General features: G+C 38.0%; 1 protein-coding gene across 12 annotated transcripts in view; it reads right to left on the bottom strand.

Annotated features, from left to right (window-relative positions):
• Window positions 1-25,936, bottom strand: part of PKIB (cAMP-dependent protein kinase inhibitor beta) — a 138,800-nt gene that overhangs the window by 76,848 nt on the left and 36,016 nt on the right. For 3 of the 12 annotated variants that reach the window (XM_036088752.2, XM_078054790.1, XM_078054788.1), the window contains exon 1: window positions 21,300-21,456. The exons of 8 other annotated variants lie outside the window; for them this stretch is intronic. The gene's annotated coding sequence lies outside the window, so the exon portion shown is untranslated. Of the gene's footprint in view, window positions 1-21,299; window positions 21,457-21,551; window positions 21,880-25,936 lie in introns of those variants that run through there. One more of the 12 variants, XM_078054789.1, reaches the window with a different exon arrangement.

Raw genomic sequence — 25,936 nt, forward strand, 5'->3', positions numbered from 1 at the left:
AACCAGATCCCCTTTTGCCTGGGCAGTCTACATATGTGAGCACATGGTAAATGCCTAGTTGTCCTAGATGAGAGCACCATGTTTCATGTTACAGAGATTTATCTGTTCCTTTTTCTACAAAATGTGGGGCCAGGAGCATCAATATTCCTATGCTTGTATGTGCCGCCTAACTTGACGAGGGTTATTCAGAGCAGGAAAGAGTCCAGGGCTGTCTGCTGTTTTCTCCTCTCCCCTCTTCCTCATAAAGCACCAAGTTCTGTCTATTTCAGGCTCAGAATGATCCTCAGCTCACCCTTCCAATTCCATTCCCACAGGCCCACACCTTCCTCCACCCGATCAGTTCTAAGAGATGTTAAGATACCTCTCACTAGGTGCCCTGGTTTGACACATGCCCCTTCCAGTCCATATTGCACAGATCATTCATGTTGGGACACTCACTGAACTTTTCATTTGTATGAACCCCAAGAATTACACATAGTGGAAATACTGAATCATTATTCTCAAATAAAGTATCTTGTCTCCCAAATGCCAACAGCATTATGCTAGCCATCTATTAAGGTAGTTTTCAAATAATTTCACTACTCTTCTCTTTCCTTTGCTTTCCATATTTCCTCACAGCTTACAAGTAACCCAGCACAAGAAAGCACTAAGGCATTGTAATAAAGAGGCAGAAGCAGTGACCTTAGTTCTAGTTCCAGCTCATCCATTTATCAGCTGTGGACTGTGACGAGTCATCTCCTTTCTTGTTAAGTAAATGGCAGAGCCTTGTTTATCAAATGGGGATGGAGATATTCATCCTGCTTATCTCTCTAGGTTGTTCTGGGAATCAAGGGTGATCCCATACAATAAAATACCAAATGTGCAATACTGCTATTACCCTCCCTGAAGAACTGCAGAGATAAAAACTGTGCTTCTTGTGTGTTAACTCTAGATTCAGACTGGGATCCCAGAAAAGGTAGCTGTGATCACACTTTTAAGTCTTGCAGCTTCCCTTTGGGACTGTGATGTTCTAAAGAGTTTTGTTTTGGCTTCCAAAGGGGGAAAAATACCAAAGGAATCATACTCTAACATATTTGGATTTCCAAGACACGCTGAATCTAAAGAGGAAAGAAAGGGAGAAGGGGCTCAAAACAGTGACAAATTTTAATTGGCTAAAACTACCGGAACTAAAATAACCCAACTCTCATTTGTGGCACAAATGTTCATGCAATCTCCTTAAAACCCAGGTAATTCCTCCAGACATTACTGGACCCTTTCCAATATGAAATATTTGCCTATTCTCTATCATTGTGTTGTAGGTTTTAACTGGAGAATGTGGAATGTGTATAACAGGATGAGTTTGTTTGGCTTCTAAAGAGGAAATACAAAATATCAACCCAAACACCACTTCATATATAAACAGCACTGCAGCCTCAGTTCAAGGATGTTTTTATTTTAGACTAAAAAAAAAAAAAAAAAGGAGGGGGGAATATATTTGAACTCATACACCTAAACAAACCAAAGAAAGTGTAGAAATTAAGTATATAGAGAGAAGTGCAGAGTGATAGGAATAAAGACCACAGCTTTATTTTCCTAAAATTTGGTGAGATGAATATTAATCAGAGTTTACAAAGTTTAAATTTTCCTTTGAATTGCATAGATATAATCAGGTAAAGAAAATAACCCTCCACGAAGTATAATTTTTCTTGAAATTATTGTTGCATATTAAGAAGGATCTATAAGTGTGTTCATTTATTCATTCAGATACTCAAAACCAACATTTACCGAGTGCCTTCCATGCATGAGACTTTGCACAAGATGTGGTAAGATGTGCTGGTTTGAACCCCTTGGCCATATTGGGCTAGCAACAAATGACAAAAGAACAGCACAAATAGGACATATAAAAAACACCCTGCTCTTCTGCCTAGAATGCATATCATCCTTTGCTCTCAGTAGCAGACTCTGGGCCATCTTTAAAGGATCCCAACTCAAACGCTGCTCCTTTTGTAAAGCTCTTTGGAATTGCTCTAGTTTGATACTAATCATAAGCCCTGACACTAAATCACTTCGTTCAAAACTCTCTGGTGTGCTAACCATGGTCAGCTTTGCATTAACAGCACTGTGTGTGACAATCTTCCCTAGCAGCCTGTGAACATCTTGAGTGGCAATGTTTTATTCATCCATCCACAGGACTTAGCACGACATACTGTAAGTACTCAATTAGTGATTACTGAATGGAAAATTCATACATCTTTACTTGCATAAGAAAAAGATACATCATAACTTTAAAATAAAGTTTTGCAAATGTTTTATGTTCACTCTTGCTCTATTTCTAAAAAGATGAATTTATACATGAATGTGAAAATATGGAAAACTTGTATATTCATTTATAAACATCTTTACAATAAAATTAGCATTATTCTATTCAAATTCCTTTATTTACTTATTCTTATAAGTTTCCCTCTCATTAACTCAACCTATTCTCTCCTATTTTTCCTACTATATATGCTTGATTTCTTTTTTTTTAAGATTTTATTTATTTGAGAGAGAAAGAGAGAGAGCGTGAGAGAGAGAGAGAGCACGAGAGGGGTGAGGATCAGAGGAAGAAGCGGACTCCCCACTGAGCAGGGAGCCTGATGCGGGACTGGATCCTGGGACTCCAGGATCATGACCTGAGCAAAGGCAATCGCTTAACTGACTGAGCCACCCAGGCGCCTTATATGCTTTATTTCTATAACAGCTTTATTTTATTTTATTTATTTATTTAAGATAGGGACAGAGAGACAGAGATAGCAAAAGAGAGGATGAGCGGGTAGGAGAGGGAGAAGCAGGCTTCCAGCCGAGCAGGGAGCCCAATGCGGGGCTCGATCCCAGGACCCTGGGATCATGACCTGGGCCGAAGGCAGATGCTTAACTGACTGAGCCACCCAGGCGCCCCTCTATAACAGTTTTTAAACCAACCTGCTAACCAAATCCTTGGCAACTGCTGTACCTTCAAAAGCTTTAGTAGCTATTGTACATACATAAAATTCTAAATAACCTGTTTCATCCACTCATTCAGTCAACAAACATTGTTGTCTACTACGTGGGAGATACCACAGAAGAAACACAGACCCTTTCAGGAGAGAGAAGGTTACAGCTAGAGTAGTTGATAAGAAATATCCACCAATGACCAAAATCAAAATGCTACCTAAATGTCATATTTTTAATTTATCTGAAATTATTAAACATTTTTTGAATGAAGCCTTGGTAGCTGAAGAATGAATTAAGAGGAACGGATGAAAATTACTAAGAATCAGAGATCTACTCATGTTTCCCTCTCAGTTAAGACAAATAGTTAAACAGCCAGCTGTCCTCTTAGATTCAAGTCAATGTTATAAACATTTTTAATAGGCAAAGTAAAACCAAGTTTTCTAATTAGAAATGTACTGCCTGCATTGTACAACTGCTTTTATATAGGAATTTGGCAAAGTTGATCAACTTTGTCTTAAAAATGTTGACACACTCTGCCCCCATAATCCCACTGTGAAATTCCCTTGACCCTTCTGGTTCCCAGGATAACTCTCTTTTCATTTCATTGTCAATGTCACTGCTGCTGGGAGGAAGAGACAAAGGGATTTTAACATTTAATAAACACGTGTTCTGTGTCATAAGCCTTGCTAGACACTTAGCATTTTATTCCATTTCATCATCACAATTAATCTACCACCTAGCGGACTTTTTTCAAAGCTTAGAAATGGCGAGATACCTCCCCCCAAGGTCTCATAGCTAATAAGTTACGGAGACAGGATTCAAATTCAGTTCTATCTGACTCTAAAGCCTATGATGGATCCACTGTGCACCATGATGCCTCACAATATTCTTGGGATATTTTCTTTGGGGACTTTTTCCCTATATTATTTTTCTCTTATGGCTAAACAGTAGTTCCAAAATAAAATAAAATAAAATAAACAGTAGTTCTTTAACACTTATTGTTTTGCTTCAAAGCTCTAGGAAATACGAATTTTTTTGGAGAATTGATCCAAAAACAATTCACTTATTCATTTCCTTTCATTTTTCTTTTAACCACTTCCCAGTCCTGCACATCTCGTACACACACACACACACACACACACACAAAATATATATATATACCTCACATCTCATACTGAAGAGAAACAACCTCAATGCCAAGTGCCTGCTGAATTTATCTTACACATTCACAGAATTTGGGTGGATGTAAAGAAGCATGATTAAAAAGGCTCCCTTCTGTGGACTATAGGCCCATAGCACAAAATAAGCAAACTTAGTTATATAAATGATTTCATAGTTTGCGCTCTCTTGCATTCTCTCATCATATCATTAGAACCTGAAACAAGTCTGTTGTGAATACTGACTGAGTTGCCCTCATGAAATAACATGGAACTTAAAGTATTCTGTAATGATCGAGAGCACAGATTCTAAAGAAAAACTTTCTGATCATAAATCTTCACTGTGTACATTTGGCCCCATTACTTAACCTTCCTGGGCAGGCCTACACTTCCCCACAGGTAAAATAATCTTAATAATAATACCCATCACATACAGTTACTGGGAGGTTTAAATGGCATGGGTACTTAATTGAAGTTAAGAAGAATAAAGCCGGGTACATACTGTGCTTAATGTTTTAGATTTATTACCACTCTTCTATAACTTTGTATAAAAATAAATAGAATGCTCCTACCAATGATACATATGATAAAAAGAGCAAAATGATCACATATAAATGGTAAGTAGCTATAAATAAGGCATCTTAGAAAGACATTAAAATTTTCTATGTAGTATTGATATAAATATCCAAGTAGTCCTCTAATTGACTGGCTTAGATACATTAGTGAGTGTGCATTATGAGTGTAAAACAAAAATCTGTGTGAAATTCTTGAGAGGAATTTTTAAGCTTTTAAGTTTTTGTTGTTGTTGTCGTCATTGTTGTTTTTAAAGAATATAGTTCCCTGAAAGAATATAGACCTAATGCCACAAAGAAGCTTCCCCTTTGTCCCCACGGCAGCAGGCAGTTACAGCCCAAGGCCAGAAGCACTAGATGGAAACGAAGTGGGACGAAGGGACATAAGGTTCATACCACTTGCCTCTAGCTGGTCAGTGTTAATTATTTCTCAAATCTGACAGCTGCACGTTCCGTTGCTTCACACTTTAGCCTTTGATGCGACCATGTGCTATTCCAAGATATTGAAAGGGCTCAATTCTGGCCTTCAAAATATGTGCCTGGATCCTCAGGAGAAGCCGGTGCTCAACACAGGCAACTTTAAATCCTAAAAGCAGAACTCAGCCTTCTTAGGAAAGCTGATTAGTTTTGACATTTTATCAACTCTCCTGAAGAGTCATTTATGGACTGTGTCAAATATTAAAAATAAAATAAGATGTGGGCCTGGTGAATGATCTTCTGACTCGACCAGACCAGAGTCAGCTTGCTGATTTTTCTCAAATGTAAGTATTTGCTTTGGCTAAATAATGTTAATAGGGAAAGTTACATATTCCACAAGGCATAAAGAAAAATTATTTTTCCATTACCCAGAAACTTACCTGGCAACTAAGCCTGAAGGAGGAAAAAAACTGGAAAGAACGTATTTGGAATGAGAACTCTAGCTGCGACAGCTACCGGACTTGCTCCCAGTTCATGTTTAATTAAATTTACATCAATAATTCCATAAATTGCTTGCATGTTCATAGAACATAAATTATCATCTTTGATTCTAAGGTCAAATACTTACTGCTAACAACCCTTGTGCCTCTGAGGGAGGCTTGGCCCCCTGCCAAACTGTACTACTTCGTCCATGGGGGCGGGCCCACTACTGTAAAACTCCATGGGGGCTGATGCACCACCATGGCCCCCAGGTTGCTCGGCAACAACCCCTTATGACTGCTCCACGGGGACTGCTAGGCAATAGCAGGGCTGAGTCTGACCCAGCTGCTCCCAGAGCACTGCTTCTCGAGAGGGCAGGGTAACAGGAGGCCAGGGGCCCTAAGTGACTAATTACATAATCTACACATTTCTCAGAATGCTCTCCAACTGTCGCTAAATAAAAATCAGAGCAGAGCTAGTTCCTCCCCTGAAGGGTACTCTTGAATGTATCCTTAATTTAAACTCTATCCCTGGATCTTTAGAGAAGCTGACAGAAAACTAATGCATCAGAGCCAAAATCTGTGGCCAAAAAAGTCTATTTAAAAAAGCGCACACACGCATAAAGGAGGTCATTCTTTTTTCAACCACATTTAAAATATGGCTTTCAAAGCTTTCATAATTTCAAAGAATTTTGCTATTTAGATATCATCTGTTAACAGACCAAAAAAATGGGAAAAACATAAGAATTTTACAAGTCTGTTCCTAACATATTTTAACACATAACTCAAAGTACAGCAATTTCTAGGAAAGACTTTCAATTATAATCAATAGTTAAACCCACATTTACATCTTCAGTTTCAGTGTCTCCTTCTACATTCAACAAATCTAAACTGTCGTATTTTTCCATCTATATCCAACCTACCTCTTAGGACAAAGGCCTAATCAATCTAAAAACCTTAGGACAAAAGCCTAACCAATCTAAAAACTTACACATCAGTGCATGAGTACAGCCTTGCCCCAATCTTCCCTACTGTCCCTTACATCTCTATTGTAGAGGAAGAGGTAGGTGCTCCGAAAGACATGGGCTTGCAACCAGGACACTATAGATACAAATAGGATTCTGCTACTCCACTAATTCAAAACCATCAGTCAAGTCCAAGCTATTTAGCATGATATGTAAGGCATTTCTGAATCTACTGCCCATCAAACTTCCAGCCACATCTGCTTAGTCCACCATGTGATTTAATTGTAGTTCCCTGAACACCTCACACACTCTTAAGTCTCTTTCCTCTTCCCAGGACACATTCCCCTTTGCCTGGCAAACTACTGGCTATCTGTCAAGATGTAACAATAACATCACCTGAGAAACTGTCTCTGATTTTAGAATGACTCAACCACCTCTGAGCATCTTTATTCCTGATTCACACTGCTATGATGGCATTGGTCATACTGTTTCACAGTTATTTACCTACTTCACATTAGCCCGTTGTTCAAAGGCTAGAACCTTATTCTATTCAACCTGCTTTCCTCAGTGCCTGGCATATTCCTTAGCATTAAGAATGAGTTTATAATATAGTTTAATAATGAGAAAATTGTGCTCCTGGGCAAAATGGTAAAATACATTTTTAACCTGTTAATTAAACAATTTACTAAAAACCAAAAATAAACTAGTCTCCTGACTTTTGGGCTAGTCTTTTTCTCCCTAAACTATGATGAATCATTGAAGGTAAATAAGCAGATACCTCTGCATTGATACAATCCATCCAGTATTATGGCTAAAATAATCAGATTGCATGTGCCCCTTTTGTTATAATTATAATAACATGAAACTCAGTGGAGCTACATGGTCTGGCAACCAAATCACTAAAAGCTGGTCTGGAGCTGGTCTCTGGGAAGATAATTTCCCATTCAGATTAGAGACTCTTAAAACAGCTTTCGCAGAGGGGCACCTGGGTGGCTCAGTCGGTTAAGCATCCAACTCTTGATTTCAGCTCAGGTCATGATCTCAGGGTCATGATCTCAGGGTTCTGAGATTGAGCCCAGCGTTAGGCTCCACACTCAGTGGGGAGTCTGCTGGAGATTCTCTCTCTTCCTCTCCCTCTACCCCTCTCCCCACTCATGCGTGCTCTCTCTTTCTCTCTCTCTCAAATAAATAAATAAATTTTTTAAAAAGTTTTCACAGAAATCTTGGAACTAAAATACAGAAGAGAGTATAAAAGAAATTAACTAACTAAAGGACAAATAAAAAGCAAGGAAAAGTTATTCTAATTTTAAAATTTCCTAAATAATAATTCACAAAATTTTATTTATTCAACATCTCTGTTTATCAAAGCACTAATTTTAAAAATAGGAACATGACCAAACAAAACACAAAAGCTCACAAATGTTGCAACCAGTGTAGTATCTCAAAGCCTCTCAACCTCTTACCTCAGCACCACCAGAGATACAGACCTCCATTTTCGAATATAACAATGCTTTTATGATTTTTCCATAATAAGTTCACATATATGTTTATGCAACCATATTGCCAAATACTTTGATATTAGCAGTAACATGACTGTCTAGGTTAACCCATGCAACACAAACTCTAATCAATGGAAATCTGAATTGTGAGCCTATGAATTCTTAGTCTATTAAAAGTTTGTGGGTTCCACACACTGGTAAGGCTGTGCACTTCTGAAACTAGGAAACTTGTATTCTTGGAAGTATTTATGTGTCAGAAAGTACTCACAACCACGTGATAAATTTTGTATCTCAAAGCAGTCTTACTTGATAGTATATATATTAAAGCATATTTATATATTAAAACAAAATAAACACATTATGAAGTAGAATGTGAAATTAATACTTGTCAGATGAGTATAAAACTTCAGAGAAACTGCCCTTTTCTATGGAGCACTTTGAGTTATGCCTCTAGATTTCTGGGAATTTTTTGGTGGAGAAGAAGGAGAACAATTTGACCATGGCAGAGCAGAGTTGGGCCATCACTTCCTTTGTTCTGGATAAGACACTGCTATTAATACAACTTACGAATATATTAGTTTTGTTGGACAAACACTTGACAATACCAATTCATATTGAATTGGCTATAAACCAGAATCCTTTAGTATTTTTTAAACCAATTCTACTAATAACCATTTTTTCTCTATCTGGTTTCTTTTAAAAAATGCACACCACTCTTGTATTTATCCTCATCTAAAGAAACTGTCAAAATAATTTTTGACTCAGAGTGCAGCACTGATTATATGACTCCCTACTCAAAAACTTGTGAGAATGCAAATTAACTATAAATTTAAGTCCAAAGTCTTCATGCCAGCATTTAAGATTTTTCACTACAGCTCCAATGTATCTTTCCACCCTTATCTTCTCCCAGTCCCTAAATAATTCTACATAGCTCTGTCCCACTCTTTTCTGTATTTGTACCTTTGTTTATGCTGTTTTCTCAATCAGGGATATCTTGCCCATTCATTGAAATTCCATCAGTCTTTCAAGGACCATCCCAATTACTACATATTCTATAAAGTCTTTCTGATTAATCTTAAAGTTTATCTTTCTCTTCTTTGAAACCCCACAGCAATTTTTAGTTCTTTTGTGGTCCTTACTACTGTCTGCCTTGCAGGAAAGTTGTGTATATTATCTTCCCCCACCTCCTCAAAACAGATGTAATTCTAAGCTTCTTTAGAAAGGATGGAGTCTCATTCATTCCTGTATGCACTATATCACTAACCACAAGTACCTGAATCCAAGAGGGTGCTTTTTAATAGATACTTGTTTATTTGAATTTAGTTAAGTATTCATATCAGAGATGCATGTGATGGGTTCCAAAATTCATTAAAAGCTTTTTCTATTATTATTTATTTTACTTTATTTGAAGATTTTATTTATTTATTTGACAGAGAGAGAGCACAAGCAGGGGGAACAGCAGAGGGAGAAGGAGAAGCAGTTTCCCCCACTGAGCAGGGAGCCTGACTTGGGACTCGATCTCAGGACCCTGGGATCATGACCTGAGCTGAAGGCAGATACTTAACCAACTGAGCCACCCAGTCACCCAAAAGCTTTTTTTTTTTCTTTTTTAAATATCATAACACTTTATTTATTTATTATTTTTAAGTAATCTCTACACCCAATGTGGGGCTTGAACTCACGACCCTGATTGAGAATCATATGCTCCACCAGCTGAGCCAGTCAGGTGCCCCCATAAAAAGCTTTAATGAAGGACATCCATAAGCATCCAGAGAAATGAACCTGAAAATGAATGGGCACATGCAGCACTAAAATATGGAACTATAGACTCTAATAGAATAATTCAGGTACTTTTTTCAATATACTGATTTCATGATGAAGAACTGAAATCATATTATTCATATTAGTATAATCAAGTTGACAAAAAACTGAAATCTGAAAAGATTAAGAGACTTCTTCAGGGTCACATGACTAAATCTGAGTTGGCCTTACAATCAAGCTTTTTAATTTCTAGTTTAGTTATAAATTCTACTGTTATCTCCCAAATCATGTGTCAATATGTTTTCTTTTTTTGTTGTTAATATGTCTTCTTAAATGTTAGCTGCAAAAATATTTGTGTAAAGAAGGATTCCCTTATTTATTATTTATCTTCAAAATATTATTTTAACAGGCAGAATTTAAAATAAAATCCATTAGTGATGATTAAAGAGGATTACAACAAACAAAATTTATTTATACAAAGCTTAATTATTTTGTAACTTAACTACAAAGAATAAAGAATCAGGATATTAAAAATGCTGCTAAATAAATGTCATAAAATCTATGCACTAATAACATTTACAGTCTTTATTCACAAGACAGTCTTACAAGTTTAATCAGCACCCGTTTGTGCTTCTGTTTTGTTTTAACCTGTGTGTCACCAGTTTGACGGATAGTAAAAATTTCATCTTCTCAACATCCATTTCCACTTTGAGAAGCTTTCCCTCCTATATTTACTCCATGTGATTCAGTTGTTTCCAAGAATAAAGTTGAGACTCAGATCTTACAAATCTGAGCTCCAGATGCACCTAGCCACAGTGATTCGTTCAGAAGTGGTACATGACTCAAACCTGCCCCAGAAGACTTACTACATTTTTCCAACCCAGCAATGCTTAAAGAGTGAGTTCATGATACAAGTTAGTCCATCTTAGGACTGGTGCCAAAGCTACTAGGTAAAAATACTTTTTTCTCCTTGAATTTAAACTTGAGAATTTAGGCCAGGAGCTGTTGATAACTATTTTGTCACCAAGCAGAGCATGAAGATGAAGACAGGTGATATATAAAAAGAAACTAAGGGATTTCAAAAATTTCAGAAGTGTAGACTCTTTAAAGTCATTGACTTACTCTACATAGATAGCATAGATAGCATCCTGGGAAACCTTTCAGGTCCAGAAAAGCCGGGAAATTTGCTCATGTTTTTGGGAGTATAAGGATCCCTTCAGTAATTTGCATAAACAAGAAGATAGGAGGACATTAGGTCATGAAGGACTCAAAATAGATGAGGCTGTGAAGTTGCTGTAGTTGTAGGGGAGAAGGTGGTCAGGGACTAGCCAGAACCACACAGAGTTCTTAGGTTCTTCACTGACTTGTGCTGATGGAAACATGGAATCCACTGCAAAACATCTTACTCCAAGCAGTAAGAGTATGGAGCGTGAAAATAGATGGGTCAAAAATCAGCCATCCCAGTGAAGCCACAGGACAAATGTAGGTATAAATCTTTGGATTGGTGTTAAAAAAAAAAAAAAAAAAAGGAATATAGGGTGCTATGCCCAGAGAGTTTCTGAATTTAAAGTTGTAGGAAGGAATAATTTCATATGATAACAAGTCCAGGGTGTGGCTACAGAAATGGTTGGGTGAGAAGTAGTAAAGAAAAGATTACTGATTGGGTTGTAGAGATCAAAAACTGAGAGGTCGTGGTGTTAGATGTAGATATGAAGTCACCCAGATTGAGGACAGAAGGCTGGGAAAAGATGACCAGTCACTAGAGTGTTCAGTGAAGGAAGGGTTTGTTCAAGTGGAGAGTTGATGATAGGAATGAGCAATGGTAGAGGGCAGTATAGCCAGATGGCTCAAAGAAATTGGGATGAGTAAAAGAGGGTGGAGAAATAATGGTTTAGAGGTGGGATATGGATAGATGGAGGGCATGTGACCCACCTCTCTACCCTGAGATTCATGAACTTTGGAATAATAAACAGTCTCCAACAGAAAGAGCTCAGAGGAAGTGAGATACCAAGTTTCATGGACAGGGCAAAAAGTGGAGGTAAAGAGGAGTTTACTGTGATGGAATAGGTGTTCCAGAGGGCATGATCAAATGGTTTTGAAGAAGAAAAATAGCAGAGATTAGGTTAAGGAGAGACAGCACAAAGCATAATAAAGTTTCAAGGCAGAGAGAAAAAATGAGTAGACAAAAGATAAAAACAGAGGTTTGAAGCATTAGAAAATTATTTGTCTTTCAGGACTAAAAAAAAATTTTATGTTCCAAAACTGGTAATATGGGAATTTAGTAAGAGCTAGCAATTATGATATGAGGCGTGGAATTCCTTTTCCTTCTGGGGTGAGGTGGTGAGTGACAGATGTGGATCAAGGCATCTTAGGGAGACAATCAAAGAGCCTGCAGTCATGTGCAGGAACAGTGGCAAAAAAAAGTGTGTGAGTAGAAAGTCTGTGGGACTTCACAATAGTAGGGACAGCTATAAGGAAGGTGGGCTCCAAGGAGGTACAGGAACGAGGAGCCATGGGATGGAATTCAAATCAGTGGAGAAGGAATCAGTTATAGAACAAATGGATTCAAGACAAGACTGGCCATTAAAAAAAAATAATAATAATAAAGGCATTTCCCCTAGTTCAGTACCTACTAAAATAAATTCCAAAGGATTAAAAATTTAAATTAAAAAAAAAATCCAAAGTACTATAAAAAAGTAGGTGAATATTTTATAAGTGGGAAGGTTCTTCTCAAGCTTAACAAAACAAGAAACTATACAAGAAGAAATGATAGCTTTGACATCCATAAAATGTTTAGTATTCTACAAAGCAATGTTCCCTAAATAACTAATGGCAAAAAAAAAAAAAAAAAAAGAAACTGATTTAAAAATTTCAGTGTAAGGGGCGCCTGGGTGGCTCAGTTGGTTAAGCATCTGCCTTCGGCTCAGGTCATGGTCTTGGGATGGAACCCCGCGTTGGGCTCCCTAGGGGCTCAGTGGAGAGCCTGCTTCTCCCTCTCCCTTTGCCCCTCCCCCCCGCTCATGCTTTCTCATTTGCTCTCGCTCTATCTCAAATAAATAAATAAATTATTTAAAAAATAAATAAAAATAAAAATTGCAGTGTAGCAGACACACAAGGAGTTAATAATCTTATGAATAAAAAGTTCAAAACAAACAAAAAAGGATTAAAGGTAGGCAAAAAATATAAAAAAAAACTCAGAAAAATTAAATTAAAATATCCAATAAACATATTAACTAACTAAAAATAGTCAAAGAAATTTGATCAAAGAAATACAAATATGAGCTATCTTTTCCCACTGGTTTCTAAATTTTAAATTTTTGAAACACTATTAGTATATTAGTAAAAATGTTATTTAGAGTATAAAACCTATAGGCCCTCTGAAATTTTGCGAAATGTATCAAGTCTTTAAAAAGTGAATATGTTATGACCTACAAATTTTATGTCTAGAAATTTATCCAAAGGAATTAATCAAACAGGTATGTAAAGTGTGTAAAAATTATGAACAAAGTTATTTACTATGATATTGTTAATAAAACCAAACTTGGAGACATTCTGCATATTTACCAATAAGGATTATTTAAAAATGTAACAGAACACTATGCAGCCATTAAAAATATAATTTGTTGCCTAGGAAACATATATTGAGATGATATATTAAGTGAGAGATAGGGTGTCTGTTACATCAGTTTTGGTTTTTTAAAGCTACATATGTGCAAAGGATTTTATAATTCTTGGTGGAAATACCGGTAGAGACTATTTTCTTCTTAATGCAATTCTGAAATTTCTTGATTTTCACTGCAATGTATATTACCTCAAAAACTCTTTAAAAATTTTAAAGTTTAAAACTTAGTAGTATTTTAAGTGGCAAACATCACCTGATCTGGAAATAACATGCACAATAACTCATTATAATATAACAAGGGATAATTGACAAAAAAAGATAAGATTGAGTGAGAATCTGTGATTCTTGGTAAAGAATTTACAATAGCAAGCACATATTGTTCTTGGAAAAACTGAATTCTACATTTGAACATTGCTAATATTTAAAGCAATGTATTGTAATGGATTGGGTATGTTTTTCTTTTGTTTTCTCAATTCTCAAATCAATGATTACCACAGGATAGAGCAGAATTAGAATGTACCCATTTGGTAAACTGGAAAGTGAACTATAAGTTCACCTAGCCAAAAACTATTTCATGGGTCACTTTACATAAGAAGGAAAAAATGCTAGTTTTTAAAAAATTTGCAATAGGTTACAATCTGTATCCCATTATATATAAAAATATAACCTTATAAATGTACCAAGACTGGAAGATAATCAGTATTGAATATTAAAACTTAAATTTAAAAATCTTTAAATGTTCTTAATTACATAATGGCTTTATGATAAATAATATCTGAAAGAAGTTAACAAATAAAGTAAACTTTTAACAATCTTTTTGTAAGATAATTTGAGATGTTTTTAGATAAAACCTAAACTGTTGTCATTATACAAAATCCTGATTTCATTAATTCATATTTCAAGTGGATCATATTGAGATAAAACCAACAAACTGAAGAATTGAACCCATTGACTATTAAGACCAATAATAATTATTGATACATATTATAAAAAGTTTTCAGCAAATTAGGATAAAATAGGGTACTTATTTAAAGTTGGTAAAAATAAACATCTATGAGGAAAAAAGTGCTTTGTTTCCCCCATTTTGCAGTTAAAACTGAAAGGTTTATATGTCTTTTCAAAAGATTCAAACTAGAACCCAAAACACGGACTCCTCAGAGTTGGAACAACGTATCCTGGGTTTTACCTGAATCTTAATATTTTTTGGCAAAATTCCACAAACATCTCAGGGAGCGGACCTATATCTACCCTGTGAGGAAAATATGTCTCACTTCCCCCTGAAAACCTGCTCCCTCTCTCCCTGAAGCAAACAAATAAAAATTTCACCCCCCCCACCATGTTGTAGACTGGTCCCATTTCTGCACTGTCAAATCCATATGGTACAAATGAATGGAAAACCTGAAATGACCTGGTGTAGACCAAACCTGGTTCAGTGGTACAGGACTTTGACTATGTCAGGATACAGTGGATACACTGCCGAAGTTATCACATTGCTTTTTTGTAACCATCTTAACAACTAATACTGAGGAGGGGCACAGGACATGTGTCATATTCAGCAGTGACGGTTAAGAATGTCCAATATGGAAAAAAAAAAAAAAAAGAATGTCCAATATGAGGGGCACCTGGCTGGCACATGTGACTTTTGATCTTGGGGTCACGAGTTAGAGCCCCACATTGGGTTTAGAGCTTACATTAAAACAACAACAACAATTAAAAAAGAAAACTAATAGGGGGCTAATTTAGGAAGATTGTAAAATGAATAATATATTAATGAAAAAATAAATGTTTTAAAAAAAGAATGTCCAATATGAGTGAATGAGCTGAGTATTTCAAGTTAGAATGGCAGGCTGTGAATCTAGGCACCAGTCAAACCTGGCTTTTTATCTCAACTCTGCCACTTTCTTCACCTACTTATTTAGAAAATAGAGCCATAAAGCCAACTCCACAGGTTGGAGAATAAATGAAATATGTGAAAGCACCTAGCCTGGGCCTGGTAAGCTGCTCAGTAAATAGAAGTTTCCGTCCCCGGTGGGCGCCTGGGTGGCAAAGGCAGTTATGCATTGTTGGTTGTTTGCAACTCTTGGTTTCGCCTTAGATCGTGATCTCTGAGTCGTGAGATTGAGCCTGCATGGGGCTCTGCACTCTGAATGGATTCTGCCTAAGACTCTCTCTCTTCCTCTGCCTCTCCCCACTGTGCTCTCCCTCTCTCTCTAAAACAAAATAAATCTTTAAAAAAGAAGTTTCCATTCCCTTAACGTGTATAATCATTTCCACTGAAAGAAAAAATAATTATGGTCCCTTAGAAAAATTTCAAGCTTGTGTTACAAATTGAAAAATACATGTTGAAGGCCTCTACTTTTGTTCTAATCCCATTACCTCCTTTGGAAATCCGCTCCATGAATTATCTTTTCTGTACCTTCAGCCTCTTCCACACTAATTACTTCTTCATGGCTTCTAAAGAGAGAACCAAGGCTCTCCTTGAAACAGTAACTAAAAATTAATTTGACCCTATGTCCTCACCCCCACTACCCACCCACTTTTTTCTTCCATCTTTTGGCTATAATCCTAGGATGAGTACTCAACACTGGCTGACCCCATTCCCTTACTTTCCATTTCTCACCCAATAAAATCTGGCTTCCACCTCCCGATCATAAAACTGTTCCTCTGCCTTTCTACTTGTCAAATAAAAAATCCTTTCAGCCCTTCTTCTACTGGGTCATCTCATGAGTATGACCTATTGATCATGCCACACATTTTGACACTCTACATACCCTTGTTGCTATGACAATGCCCTTTCCAGTTTCTCTTTTGGGCTCCCAGGAGGTAGCTGCAAGGGACTTGCCAGCCACCACCAGAAGCAGGAGAGAGTCATGGAACAGATCTCCTCAGAACTAGAAGAGTATCTATAGCCACAAATACACAGTTTCATGGCATATTAGAAAGATGTAGATTATTGTAGATCTCTTTCTGAGTCCCCCCAGAAAGAATCAGCCTTGTTGACACAAGATGTAGAGTTGCTTTTTATTTTTGTTACTTCTTCTGTACTGCAATGAACACAATTATGATAGATATCCTTTTTCAGGGATGTAGAAACTAAGAGGCAGAGTGGTTTCTGCGAAAGCCTTGGACTTTATAACATCTTTTGGTTTGATGGACCCTTTATAAACCTTTAGAATGTGAAAAAATCCATCATATCTACAATCTAGCTTTTTATTAGATTTCAAGGCCTCTTTGGGAAAGGCAGACAAGAGGGGTTTATTTCAGTGTTTTGAAATTTAATAGTGTATCTGGCTTCAGAGACTCCATGAGAGAAACACTTATTTTCATCTTTTAAATAAACAAACATAATAAACTAATATAATTGCATGAGTTGTAAGACATCCTTAGTTACACGTGCACATGTGTGTGCACACACATACACACACTGATTTCTAAAATATTGTTTTCAGGGCACCTGGGTGGCTCAGTCGGTTAAGTCAAATCAACTCTTGATTTCAGCTCAGTCATGATCTCAGGGTTGTGAGATCAAGTCCCGCATCAGGCTCTGTGCTGAGCATGGAGTCTGCTTAAGAGTCTCTCTCCCTTTCCCTCTGCTCCTCCCCCCACTCACACTTGCCCTCTCTCAAAAAAAAAATAAAAAATAAAATATATATATAGTTTAATATATATGTAGTTTATATATATATATAGCTTTCTTTTGAGACATATTAGCCCAGCCCATAAAGATTAGTCTAGAAGTCTAGAAGTAAAGAACGATATAGTCATTTAAGTAGACGCATGTTTGGGAAAATTGCTTAACTCTTCCCTGTTTTCCATGGTTTTATTCCTAAAACTATCACACTCGACCTCAGTTTCCTCCTTTATTTCACTCAAAAAAAATGAAAGCCTTAGAGTTAACCATGATGACTTCCATATTCCCAAATGGGGACTCTTTTTCATCAACGTGGTAGATATTAGGGCTTAGCAGAAAGTAGGGACTGTGGGAAGGAAGAATTTAAGAGGTAAAAGAAAAAATTTAGCTCCATTTATTTTCCCTGTACATTCTCCTAACAGTTTTCAAGCACTCTTGGCTCCAAGACTACATAATCTCAAAGTGTCTCCATATCCTTGACCTTCCTTGCAGTCTGAGAAATCCTATTCTAACTGATCCAGGATTCTAGGTGAGATTACCTCCTCCTGTTCAGGAATATATACAAATCCAAATTATTTTATTCTTATTTAGACAGCTCTGAAATTCTTTTCTAACTAAACATTCCAACTCTTGGACACCATCATATTTTAAAAATAGGAGTGAATGGAGGACACAAATCCTCTCTGACTTATAAAGCCTACAACATACACCATTCCTGGGCATAACACTGCTTTTGCCATTGAGAACTGAAATAATTTATCTTACTTCAGTGAAAAGTAGACTATTTGATTTCTCAAAATCAATTGTATTTCCAATAAAAAAAATTAATAATAACCACTTTTGGCTTTCTGAGTATGTTCAAATTCTTAACCTGAATTCTTTTTATGGAATGTCACTAACTGATAATGACTTATAAAAAGTACATACAGCATATTAACATGAAAATTTCTGAGACCAACAAGATTCAGAAGAGCACTGTACTAATGGCAGCTTTGTTTTGTTTTGTTTTGTTTCGGCGGGGGGCGGGGAGGCAAAGGAGAGGGACAGAAAGTCTTAAGCAGACTCCACACTGAGTGCAGAGCCTGATGCAGGGCTGGATCTCATGAACCTGAGCTGAAACCAAGAATTGGACACTTAACCAATGCCACCCAGGCACCCCAATGGCAGAAGTTTTAAAACAGGAATACAGGAGCCCTAGATTTATCCTTAATACATGATTTTTGTACATATCACAAATCAATCATGGGCCTTAGATCTCTATATCTAAGAATAGACTATGTTTAATTATTATTTAAAAGAATTATGAGGTATCATGGCTAAGGAAGCTTATTTTATTACAGGATTTATAGGGGTTTTTTTTTATATTCAGAAAGAAATGATCTTTTACTCAATTAAAATCTTGTATTGAAGGAATAGAAAACCATTGAATTTACTACCAAGCCATTCAGGTCTGAGTCTCATCAACATTTAAAATGCAATTTTCAAATTGCTTTCTTTTCCATTTTCAATGGACACTAAAGGAAATTTAGTCTTCTTTAAGCCTGATTTACACTCCTTAAGCATTAAAACAAAAGAAATCGGGGAGAGGTATGAATAGGCAGAGAACAGAGGATTTTTAGGGCAATGAAAATACTCTGTATGATATTATAATGATGGATGCCTGTCATTGCCTGTCATTACACATTTGTCCAATCCCATAGAATGTACAAGAGTGAATCCTCAGGTAAACTATGGATTTTGAATGATTACAATGTGTCGATGTAGGTTCATCCATTGTAACAAATGTACCACTCTAGTGGGGGATTTTGATAATGGGGAAGGCTATGCATGTCTGGGGGCTCAGAGTATATAGGAAATCTCTATACCTTCCTTTCAATTTTGCTATGAATCTAAAACTGCTCTAAAACAACTGTCCTTAAAATATTTTATTTCTGAAAAATACTACTTCTTTTTCAAAATTACTTGAGCTCTAAATTTGAAGGGAAACAAAGTGTTTCCTCTCCCAAACTTCTCTCTACATATGTATCAAATAATATATGATCTAGTAAGAAACACTTATTTCTCCAGAATTTTCTACATTTCATAAATACATAACTTCTACATAAAAATCATTCTATAATGCTCTTTCAAAGTTAGACATGTTTATCATACAACCCAGCAATTTCAAGTCTAAATATCTACCCAAGAGAAATGAAAACATATATATCCACTAAGATTTGCATGTAAATGTCATTAGCATCATGGTTCATAATAGCCTCAAACTGAAAACAATCCAAATGTGCATTCACTGATGAATAGATAGACAGAATGTGGTATATCCATACAATGGAAAACTATTAAATAAAGAGGAATGAAATACTGCTACATGCTACAACCTAGAGGAATCTCAAAAACATTATGCTAAGTGAAAGAAGCCGTAAACAAAACACCTCATATTGTATGACTCCATTTATATGAAATGTCCAGGAAAGGCAAATCTATAGAGACTGAAAAGAGATTAATGGTTGCCTGAATCTGGTGTGAGAACAGAGATTAACTATAAATGGACATGAGGGACCTCTTGGGTGTGATGAAAATGTTAAAACTGAATCATGGTGATGTTTTTACAACTTGGTAACTTTTCCTTAAAAATCACTGAAAGGGGTAAATTTCTAAATATCTAAATTTCTAGTTTAAAATTGACTAAAGAGGAGAAAATTTGTTTAACACAAATGAAATGTGACACATTTTTAAATATCCTGCATAAAGCATTCCATTAGCCTTCGATATTTTGCTATAGAAAGATGTGGTAAAGATAAGACTAAAATCAACTACTGAAGACTTTCCTCCCTCCAAAAAATCATACTTTACTTCAAAATTCAATCATTTTATCTTCCAGAATATCTTTTTAGAAAATGAACTCTTTTGAGATAGTGTGAACAGAGAGGCATTGACCAGTATGGCTTATATTAGCAGGAAACAAAAAAAGGTTTTCAAAAATGCTGGTCTAACCAAGCTTGATCCAGAATCTATCTATTCCATTACACTACTTTCTGTGAGCTATGTGGCCATCACATCTCATTTTAATAACCCAAATTCTGAGCTTTCTGAATACTAAATCCCAGAAGGATTTTTTAAATGTGTAGCAATGTCAGTATGAAGAAAGGCATCTTGTAAAGAGTGGAGAGATGGATTTTGAATCTACATGAACACAAAGAGAAATGCAGTGCTCATAGTAATTCTTATCCAATACTTTTTCGGTATCCAAACCATTAATTGTTTTTAGTTTTTGATTATTTTCTAAGTGGATGTTTAAGTGGTCTTCCGCCTTGGATCTCCACTTTCCAGTCCTGCAGACTCTGACTAATAATACCTGCTGGGTTGGGGAGGGGGGTTGTTTTTGGCTTTTGTGGGTTTTTTTAAGTGTGTTTCCCGTTTGTCCCGCTCATGCCAAGCGCTTTCCAAAGGAACCGAGTTCCGCTGAGCTTCCTGGGATGAGTTCTACGAGGATGGGCCTGGCCTGTCTCAGCCTCACTCAGCAGAGAGCCGGCAGCGGCAGCTGGGCCATCTTCCCCAGAAGACACTTCCAGGTGCTTCCCCAAGGGATTGCAGCAGCAGCAACGAGGACCCACGCCCTCCATCTCCTAAGCCCCTGAGACCACTTTACACTCGGGTCCCTCGCGGGCAGGGGTCCTAGGCTTGGGGAAATCCCAATAGCTGCAGGGGACCCTCAGGATCATCCGGTCTAATCAGTCCCATATTTTGCCAAAGAATGAACGGAGACTAGTGGAGTGAGGCAAGTTGGCTAAAGCACAGAGCTCGACGCTGGCAGAGCGGGTTAGGGCTCGGGTCTCTGCCGAGCGAGTGGCCGCGAGTTTGGAACGTGCAGCCCAGGGAAAACGACGTGGCGTTGCGGGTAGAGAGACTAAGGGCTCAACAACTTATGACAGGAGGTCACTAATGTCCACCTTCAGAGCAGAGCCGGCAAAAAGCAGGTGACCCGACCTCCCTAGTTACCCCTGTTGACCTAAGCACCCTCTTCCACTCTAAAGGTACCTTAGTTTGCATAGTAATGATGTGGTCGCTCTAGCATACGGGGCACCTGCTTTGAACTCCCCCGTGTTTGTGCAGACTGAGAGGCAAATGGGAAAGTTGCACTTACCACATCTTCTCTCATCCAGTCTCCCCCCCGACTCCCCAAGTCCTTTCCCTCCTTCCTCGCACCAGCCACACTCACGCCCGCTACCCCTCCACCTGGTACGTACCACCGGTTCGCAGAGCTTCCCGCCGAGCCTGGGCCAGGTGTCTTCGCGCTCCGGCTCGCCCAGCCTCCCTGTGGCCGAGAACAGTGACGCGGGCTCCAGCTCGCTGCCGCCTCTACAGTCCACGGGGATGCGGCCGCGTCTGAGCTGCCGAGCTGGGGCGCAGACAGGAGGTGGCAGCGACTCGGGGGCGGAGGGTGCGGCCGCCGGGACCCGCCCCCAGAGCAGAGCGCGCACTCCCTCACCCCCCCTCACCCTTTTCTGTGTCCACTTGCGGTGCAGCCCCGGGCGACTTGGGGCTCGAGGGCTAGCGCAACGGAGGCTCTTCCTTGTTGGCTCTCCTGCGTGCACGTTAACAGACAACTAATCGTCGGGGATCGTCACAGCACCGATGTCCTCCCCGCCTGCCACTCTCAGTTCCCTGGGTGACTGTTCAGGTTCTAAGAATTCGCTTGATGTAAGTGCAGGAATTTCGCTTCTCTCTCTCTTCCCGGACGCTACAACTTGTCGGTTGACCCATCTGTGCGCGCCCGGAGGGTTTGTGCTCCAAGTGTCATAAGGTTGCCTTTTGATCTAATCCCGGCTGTTTGGAGAAGGTAGGAATGTGCATAGTTTTCTTATCTGCACCTGGAATTTGGGTCTTCGTGTTTATTAGCAGATTATTTTAACAGATTGGGAAGCAACATGCAATAGCCGACCACTTTTGGACAAAGTAAAACAGAAAACAATGCATATCCAGTTTCATCTAAAGGTTCTCACTAAGGAAAATGAGGTCTGTATTATTAGGGTTTCATTGTGTCCTTTAAAAGCCATATTAAATGGATGACAATACTGCTGAAAAAAATTAAGGTACAGTTCTCTGCTTCCTGAGAAGGTAGTTTGTCCTCACTGAAGCCCTGAGATCACCTCTGTTTTCCTGAAAGTCATTTTTAGTGCTCAAATCTTAATACTTTTTAGTTTTTAGGAAGGTACTGTGCTCTGGCTTCCTACCCAGGCCTATGATACCTGCCACTTCACTACTGACTACTTCTAAATTCCCTTTCTAGGCAAAGGCTATATGAGATATGAAAATATAATCGGGGAAATAATTCATTTAAAGTATCTACTAATGGTGCTACAATCAGGCCCTTTAAATTATGTATTTCTACCTCCACAATGTAGTAATAATCATTGCTTGCCATTTTCACTTAATAAGCTGAGGCCCAGCAAGGTGAGATAAGGTTTGAATGAAGTGAAATAGCTAACAAGACTGCAAATCAGTTTTTGAACTTAGATCTTTCTGCCTTTAACGTTGATCAACTTTTGGGGCACCTGGGTGGCTCAGTCAGTTAAGTGTCCAACTCTTGATTTCAACCCATGTCATGATCTCAGGATTGTGAGATTGAGACCCAGGTGGAGCCTGGGCTTTGGGCTCCACAATGGGCGTGGAGCCTGCTTAAGATTCTCTTGCTCTCCCTACCCCCCTTAAAAAAAAAAAAAAAGGTTGCTTGACTTTTTTTTAAACCTACACTCTGTTAATAAAGCTTGTGATTTTGCTAGAAGCCAACCTGTACATTTTATTTTCTAAAAACATAGTTACTTGTGTGGTCATACAAATATTAATTAAAGAGATTCAGAGTTATTTATATTTTTAATGTAACTTCAAAACTTACTATTTGACATTATCAAATATATTTGTATATCAAATATATTATAAATATTATTACTAAGGGAAATTATTCTAAGTTTTAATTATTTTGGATAACCTATAATAGAGAATGATACTAAAATGTTTAGATATGTGAGTTACACTACCATGATTGGATTTTTATGATTCTGCATCTGTATTCCTTATACTCATAAAATTTGTTTTGTAAAACCTGTATTTTCAGTTAAATTTGATAAAGTGATTAGTCCTCATTGATATACTTTTAAATTATATATTTGAAATAATTAGAACAACTTGAATGTATGTTCCATGAACACTGTATCTTTAGTAGCTCGAATAATACCTGTACAAAACAAGTGCTTAAAAGCAGTTTTTAAATGAAAAAATGTAATCTCATTTCCTTCAATTAAGACAAAATAATGACTTAAGAAAATGCTATTTATAGAATGCTTTGGTCTACTTATAGTGGATTGAAGATTTTTGGTAGTCTCTCACTTCTATCAGTCAAGTAAGGGAGATGATGCAATCAGGTAAACAGCCTAAAGGTTTGTAGTAGCTATTGCTAGGAATGGTGGAGAGAAGCTGACCATAAGCCCAAAGAAATACTTTTGAGTCGAGAAATTGGTGGAAGTAGTAGCACACCATTATGTGAATTTGAATAAAATATATGACTCTAAATGCAGAAAGGTTAATCAACTTTGGGGTTTTACCAAGTGATCTGATGAAAAAACAAGGAGAAAACTTGACTGCCATTACTAAGAGAGTAGTTGAAGGACAGAGCTATGAGATTAATGTAATATGACATAGGAGAATAGGTGAAGACATAAATAAGGAGAGAAAAAGAAGTCAAGGAACTACAGATATAAATCAAATGAAGGAGAGAGAAAAATAAATTGTAGTCAAGGTGGGATAGTTTTCTTGAAAGTTCTAGTAGTAGTGATGACATGGTTTATGGAAGAAAAGTGGGTGAGGTTAGCTGACATAGAATGAAGATCAAGAAATTGGAGACTAAGCTACTGAAAAGGCCATCCACGTGGACACGGCAGCCACCCACAGTGATAAGAAGCCATGAGATAGAGAAGGAGTGAGTCAGATACCAAAGATTCCCATGAATGTGGTGGAATGATCTGGAACTGAGTGGATGACAGTGCAGAGTTGGGGCAGGAGGTACACATACAGGGAGCAAGAGGCTAAACAGATCAAGGGCTGGTATAAGAGGTGGAACACTGTTCAAAAGCAATACTAGGGAGCTACAAGGATGCCAATGCTGCCTCCCATTGGGGTCCTGGAGAGTTAAAATAATGAGTATTTTATACTGAGGGAAGATCTATGGGAAACTATTCTCAGAAAAAAAGCTGATTTTTCACATGAAGCAAGAAAATGGATAAAGCATAGTGTGAATAAGTTATGAAGGTAGTGGGATTTATCAGTATTGAACAAAGACTCTGCCAAGCCAGAGTGGATAAATTTAGGAGGCAGAGCTGGCCCCATGGGTATACAACCTGTGCAGTAGCACAGGGCTCTACTTTTAAGAAGGCCCCATGCTTGGCTCTTCTGTTCTTGTCTTGAAATTCTTAATTTTAAAATGAGCCCACATTTCCATTTTCAATGGTTCCCTCAAATTATGTAGCCAGTCCTGTTTGTAGGAAGTAGAGAAGTGGAAGCGTGGTGAAGCAAGAAGCAGTGCAATCCCACTGAAGATTAAAGTATGGAAGAGACTAAATCAGGAGATTGTATTTTGAGGGGAAACCAAGAATGGTGGAGGAAGAGGTGGGGCTTCAAGGTTTCAGATGACTTCAGGTTTTGCTGTCTTCAGGGCCAGGCTAGCTGAGACTTGGGCAGGAAAGGCACACAGCAGTCCCTAACAGCCTGCTTTATGTTGCCATCGGCTAGTGTGCTCATTTCCTAGGGCTGCTATAACACACCTCCACAAACTTGGTGACGAACCAGCAGAATTTTATTTTCTGACGGTCTGGAAGCCAATGTTCAAAATCAAGGTGTTGGCAGGACAATGCTCCCTCTGAAGGCTCTAGGGGAGAATCCTTTTTTGCCTCCTTAGCTTTTGGTGGCTATAGGTCATCATTGGTGCTCCTTGGCATGTAGCTGCATAACTCCAATCTCTGCCTCCACCTTCACATATTCTCTGTGTTTCTTCTCTGTTGTCTGTATTTTTCTAAGATAGTCATCTGATTTAGGGTCCACCTGGTTAAACCTGGATGATCACGTCTGGAGCTCCTGATCTTAATTACATCTTCAAAGACCCCTTGTCCAAATAAGGTTACATTCACAAGTACTGGGATTAGGACTTAAACATATCTTTTCGGAGACTGGCATCCAGTCCACACAGTGAGGTTGGCTGAGGCCACAGGAATAGCCAGTCTGAATGACACTGGGAGCTGATAGTTTTTCAGGTCTATTTGGAAAACCAAGATATCTATAATAATGTGAAGTTTATCAATGTTTCTAAAGCTTTCCAACCATGAAATTTAATACATATGAACCAGAAGATTAAAACTGTCTAGAGAGACTTTACATCCCTAGGAGTGGCTATCTATCCTTCGGAACAAAATGCACTGAGGAGAGAAGTCATGTACTTGGTTCAGTATCCTGACTGGTTATAGAGAATTGAGCAAATGGTACCTTCCACTCCTCCTCTTCAGCCATCTTCCATTCTGGAGGACATATGTGGTCCCCTGGTACTAAGGAGAGCCTACAGGATGACTGCATTTCATCCCTCCCTGAAAAAATAAGATTCAGAAGGACTGGAAGAGTGATCTTGTGAATCTGTAGCAGAGGCTGAGCTAGCGTCCCAAACCATGACTTATAAAGAACAACCTTAAAAATTCCTAGGGGAGGAAGAAAGAAATGTTGAAACTGATTCTAACTGTGCTACCCCATCCTCCTCCTCCAGCTGACAGGCACTCTGAGAAATGGTTGAGTAGCTATCAAAATCAAATGGACTCCCCTTAAAAGGAGTCACACTCTTCTGCTT

Source organism: Halichoerus grypus, chromosome 9 (genome assembly GCF_964656455.1).
Source record: "Halichoerus grypus chromosome 9, mHalGry1.hap1.1, whole genome shotgun sequence".
Taxonomy (NCBI): domain Eukaryota; kingdom Metazoa; phylum Chordata; class Mammalia; order Carnivora; family Phocidae; genus Halichoerus; species Halichoerus grypus.